Below are 6,000 nucleotides of genomic sequence, written 5' to 3' on the forward strand. Positions count from 1 at the left end.
TTCATCAGCTGGAAAAAAAGTGTTGATTTGTTGACATTTAGAACAATTTCTAAAACCATATCTTTATTGTTATCGTTATCGATATCATTATAGGTATTGTCTTTTGGTGTGAATGGGCCTTTAGTCCGTAAATATACCAGTAGGGTGGATTTGGTTGCATTCTTTTATTTCATTGCAATGGAGAGGAAATCTGAGATAGAGACAGGTGTGCTGTCACCTATGCAAGGGCCTCTCACTGACAAGAGGGAGAATATTACTTAATATAATGATCTTTAAAGTTTGTTTAACAACTAATAAAGGGAGGATTTAGAGGAAATGTTCTCAGAGAGTTCACTACAGCTGCAGTTTTCAGTAAATATGAGGAGAGATCATAAAATCATGTGGTTTTTATGAGGCTCAGGTGTCCCTAGGATTGTTTTTTTACGGGTAGGTTGAGATTAAAAGATAAGGGAACTGAAGCCCTACTAAGTAGGGTCTAGAATCACCATTGGAATGGAGAGTAGAAATCTTCCCTCAGTCCTCCATACAGAAGTGGATAATGGATCACTATTGAATGATGAACGCTATAATGTTGTTTGAGAGAAAATGGGTCTACAAAGAGGTTCTTGTTATTCAGTACTTAAATCTGTAACTTAAAATAGTAGTAAAAAACTGCTTATTTCTGATTTGTTTCTGTAAATGCATATGCCAAACTAATTTCAAGCACAAGCATTTCATTCATTAAAATGGAAAGAAAAGGATAAGTCATCTTTTAAAATGTTAATATCTCAAAGATTGCTGTAATTTTTAAACAGGATGGATTGTATTAAAGTTAGAGAAACATCATGGATTTCTTAAAATGTATTATTTTTTAATGCCTGTGTTGTTTTTTTCCCCATAGAAAGAAAAACAAGAAAAACATTGGTTACCAATTTAAAGAATATTCCTAAAAAAAAAAAAAAAAAAAAAAAAAAAAAACATCAAAACCGAAGAAACATTTCTAATCATTATTATTATTTCTTAAGGAAATGACAGATGTCATCTTAGAAATGCACAGTATGGGGGCATGGCAAAAAAAGACATATCTGCCAAAGTAGTGGAATTATTTAAAAATGATGTGTTGGAGTTTAATATATGTATCCAATATATTAAGTTATGAAAATGAACTATAGGAAAATTGAATGGTAGGAATGGCCCAAAACATTCCATATTATGGTCCATGAGAGACCTATTGTAACTGAATTTATAAGGTGAAAGTGAAAATAAATGGTGAGAGAAAGCACAGCTTTGTACTATTGAAATAATTGATTTATTTCCTTAATGGAGATGCTTTTTGCCATTTTGAAATCTCATATTTTGTTAGCCTAGCCGTTTATGTGTCACCGCATACATAAACGTATAGATGGATGGTGTATCTCGCCCTCTCTATTGCCATGGAATTGAGATGAATTCTGGGCATTTAGCCATAGTGTTATTTGGTGGAATTTTACTGTTTTAATTCCTTATTTTGTGTAGAATTGATGTCACATGGGGACCTAAAGCAGCAAATTGACTAAGATTTTTTCTTCCAGTCCCCGATGGCTGCTGTCATCAGTCTTGGCAAAGCAGTGAAAATGGCTATAGAGGAAGACTCGCTTGCTTCATCTCACTGTTATTATCGGGTGATACGTTAGCACCTCTAGATATTTGTGGAGGATTATTTATCAAATGTGTAAAAACTATATCTTTTGTTACAATGGAGTGAACAACATGATCGAGACAAAAGAGCTGAAAGTGATTTTAATTTCACATTAAAGTCTTGCAGTTGGCTGATGCTCTTGAGACCAAATGTTCTCTTAAATGACTCTATTTCATTTGCTCTTTATGCAGTCTGAGAAAGGTGTGGTGATGTGTTCTTTCCCATCACTTCCCCTGATACGAACCAGTTGCCCTAAGGCATCCACTGACCACTCGGGCAAATCTTCAAGGAGAAAGGCTTTACTATGAGATCAGCTGAATGTGTGTCCATTTTCTGTGATGTGCATGGATAAATCATTTATAAAAATTCTGGAAATATTCCATAAAAAAAATATTTCATGGTGACTTTTGTTACTTTTTAAATATAAATTTATAATAAATGTCATTCATCATGTAAAATATTAAAATATTCCATAATTCTTTCAGTCAGACTAATTCAAATGAGGTTTGTGAGTCTTTTTGAATGATTCATCAAAACGACTGGCTCAAAAGAGTCATTTGTTTGTGAACAGCACTGGTTGCGCTGTATGTTTTTCGTATGTTCGTATTTCGTATGTACGAAATGGCGTGCATTTTTCGAAGACAAATCAATAGAAAGAATTGTTTCCCGGTAGGTTTTTACCTAATCAGATTACATTCGGACCTCAAACTCTGCCATTAGTTTGGTGGCAAAAAAACAAAGCTTTGCAAAGCACCAAAGTCTTCCTCACAACTGTATCATAACTCTAAGCTTTTTAACATGGTGGCAATCTAGTGGTCAAATCTACGAATAAGCACCTTCCAAACTGCTGTCTGGCTTTACATTGGGTCCAGCAACTGATTCTTCATGAAGATTTGGTTTTGTTTAAAAATCACAAAGCAAATGCAATTTATTATCAAATATTAATATTTTTACCCAGCCCTGAAGTAAATTTTTCTAAACAATTATGGTGATGGTCACCACTTGATCTCCAATGTAAAATCTCGATCCTGATAAAATCATTTGAGAAGCTCTGTTATATTAGTTGGCCCATTAGCGTTGTATTTACTTTTGCAGTGAATTAATATGCATTCCTAAAACATCAACACTTCCATGTATGCATATCTTCATATAAAAAGCTTCTGATGTGACGGTATGTTTGCAGCAGCTAAGTACAAAAAAATAAAATAAATAAATAAATAAGGCCACTCTGGGGAGGGCTGCGCTTTAAAAGAGATGGTGTAAGAAGAATCTTTTAGGTGTTTGCCTTTTGTTCTTTCATCATGGCCTCCACTGTCACTTTGTAATGGCAGTCATTCACTGTGCCACCATTCTCCTTTATCCATCAAAGAGACAGCATTCAGCACGTTATGGCTGAATATTAAATGTCTGGGTTTAATAGCCACATGACAGCTGAGCCCTTTGAGATAGCATTGAGATATTAGACAGTATATGATATATGACAGATCATCTGTGACAAAATACATTTTGATGCGCAAGGCTATTTACAGATATTGTGTCCCCAGCATATTGACATTTTCTTAAAAACTTCAAAATCTATAGTATCTTTTTATTTGCCTTCTAAATAATGGCTTTATTTATAGAACAGTGGATTAATAGTGACAGGCAATGATAATGCAGCTATTTAGCAGTTTTTCTTGTTTTCTTGTTTATTTGTGACTAATAGTCCAGGTCATCGTGTCACTCGTCTTGCATCGTAAGCCACCTGTTAAAAATGTGAAGATACATTGTGATTTTCCTGCTCATATTTTACTGTTGATGGTTTATTGTGAGGAATATTGCATATACAGTGTGTGTTGGCACATGGAGTTCTGGAGGAATTTAAACTTTAGACATCCTAAATATAATCTGAAGGTACATTTCTAGATTGAGTCAATGAGGCACAATTTGATTTCTTTAAAATCAAATGTTGTTTATATGTTTATTATTAAGTGAGATCCAACTGGTGATACAACTTCTTTACCAGTCTTAATTACTCACATTTGGTGGTTTGCGAGTGTTCATTTTGGTTTATTGCTTGCAAGGTTTTCCAATTGTCTCTGTTTTGCTCATTTCCCAGTTTGTGCTCATAAACTGTAACAGTTTGTGGCCTTGAATGTCCAAAGAAAATGAAGAAATGTGCTGAGTGAAAATAAGGGACAATCTTAGAGGAACGACAGAGATTGGTACAACAAACACAAGGCCAGTTCACATTCAGCATATGATACAGACAAACATGCTGAACCCTTTACCATTATAGTCCATTAAAGCCTTAGCAACAACACTGAAATTGCATTGATTTGTTTTCTTTCTTTTTTAATCTTTCTTTTTTAATCTTTCTTTTCGTCTTCTTCCCTCAGCCACAGTCTATACATTGCCTGATTGCCTAATATGTCATGGACCTGATCATACAACACCACATTCGGTTAGTGAATGGGGGAAAAACAATCAATCAAAACAATTGTAGCTGATTTGACATTATCCAATGTCACATGTTTTAATATAGACTACTTTGGTAGTTCTCAATGCATGTAATTGTAATGACACATTTTTGAAAGGTGTTTGCTTGATAGATTTCCCAAAAGAGCAAACACCTTTCACATAAAATCATTAGAGTTACATAATTCAACACAATAATAATTCCACAGCCTAATTGCTACATTGTGATCATACCATGTGAATTCACAATGGATGTGATGAGTGAATCCAATTATTCAGTTTTGTCAAATGCAAATGTTCAATCAATCTACTTGAATGCAACGTTTTATTGTAAAATATTTATTGTAAAAGGACCCTTCTTGAAATCTATTGGACTTACATGGAGCTGTGTCATGTTTACAGTGGCCTTTACAAAGTGCTGTCTGCTCTTGTCGTCTATTCTTCGCCTCCTGTCATAAATCAATGTTCACCAGGTCTGCAGAATCTGCAGGCATTCTGATAGCCTCTCTCCTCTAGTCCCGCTGCTCTAGCCTTCCCCCCCCCCCCCTTTTTTTGGGCCAGACTATGTACATTTTATCAATGTCTTTGTTGTACTATCTAAAAATTAGGCATTGCCTATTGTGTTTTACTACCGTCACTTTGTGTTAGCCTACTGTTTTTTCCCCCACACTTGTTCGCTTTTTTTCTGTTGATCTAATCACTTATCTTCTTTCCGGAACTGCCTGGTTGTCCTGCACCATGTCACTGCAGAAGCACCGTCTCACTCTCAGGACGAGCATATTTTAGCTTATATTTTTCTCATGTGTTTTTGTGTGGCCCCTCTGACATCTGCAGTATTTTGTGACGTGTGTCCTGAAAACTAAAGGCTGTAAAGGAGAATTTTTATTCTTTATTGTTTATTGTGTGGAAATTAGGGAATAAAAGCAAATGGCATTCAAGCCTATGTGGAAGACATATTGCTCACCTCTGGATTCTGGACAGGAATAATAAGATACTGTTTATTGTCATTGTCACCTCCTCTGGTCTGGAGAGAAGCCATGTTCTCATCTAATGAGCTCCACCAAGCTGCATCAAAGTCTGATAAAGTGAGGAACTTTAGATAAGGAGACTTGAGATAAGTAAATAAAAAAAATTGTGACAAGTGGAGAAAACGTCCAGAACTCAAATTAGAGGTGCTGCAAGAGCAGTGAGATTACAGGAGCGGGTGAATGCCAAGGGAACTGCATTCGTTATGGAAGAGGAGACCGTGTCTGCTAATAATGAGAGCATTCTGGTTTTGTCATGTTGTTCATGTGCAGTGATCATGTTGGAATGCTAATAATTCTAAAGAATAGCTTTCCTCAGGTAGTACACTTTCTAACACTGATTGTTATTTATGGAAACAGAATAGTCTCAATTATAATTCACGCAAAAAAAATTATTCACACATGCGTAGACAATTTCACATGCATGAAAACAGATGCTAACTTCTTTAACTTCAGTAAACACAGAAATGAACGATTATGGCGAAAAATCAATGACAATATTCACGGAACTCGCGAGCTCATTCAAACCCTGCTCGCGAGCATTGGCATCTCCTCTGCACACAATACAAGCTCTCTCGCGCGCGCATGTTCATTCCCCACGCTCTCGCGCTTGATCTCCTCTGGCCTGCTGCTTTTGCTCGCTCAAACAATTTTATTTTTGGCAGTCGAGGGGCGGGACTTTAATAACCTCAAATGTCATTGGTTACAATGTCATTGGACGCCTGTCCTTGACTTCAGACATGAGACATCACTTAATTTGTTTTATTTATTTATATTAATGTGTGATGTGATTTAATGCATTGTTAATATAGAATAGATTCTTACCAGATACTTTATTAACAAGAAGTCTTACTAGTGATT

The 6,000-nt window shown here is 35.6% G+C and overlaps 1 long non-coding RNA gene across 1 annotated transcript in view; it reads left to right on the plus strand.

The window, feature by feature from the left end:
* LOC307170930 overlaps positions 1-4,100 on the plus strand; it is a 38,339-nt gene extending 34,239 nt beyond the window's left edge. Inside the window, exon 3 of the long non-coding RNA XR_013823462.1 lies at positions 4,036-4,100. This is a non-coding gene — a long non-coding RNA (uncharacterized lncRNA). The remainder of the gene's footprint in view (positions 1-4,035) is intronic.
* Positions 4,101-6,000: the final 1,900 nt, after the last annotated feature.

Source organism: Squalius cephalus (assembly GCF_949319135.1).
Source record: "Squalius cephalus genome assembly, chromosome: 14".
Lineage (NCBI taxonomy): Eukaryota > Metazoa > Chordata > Actinopteri > Cypriniformes > Leuciscidae > Squalius > Squalius cephalus.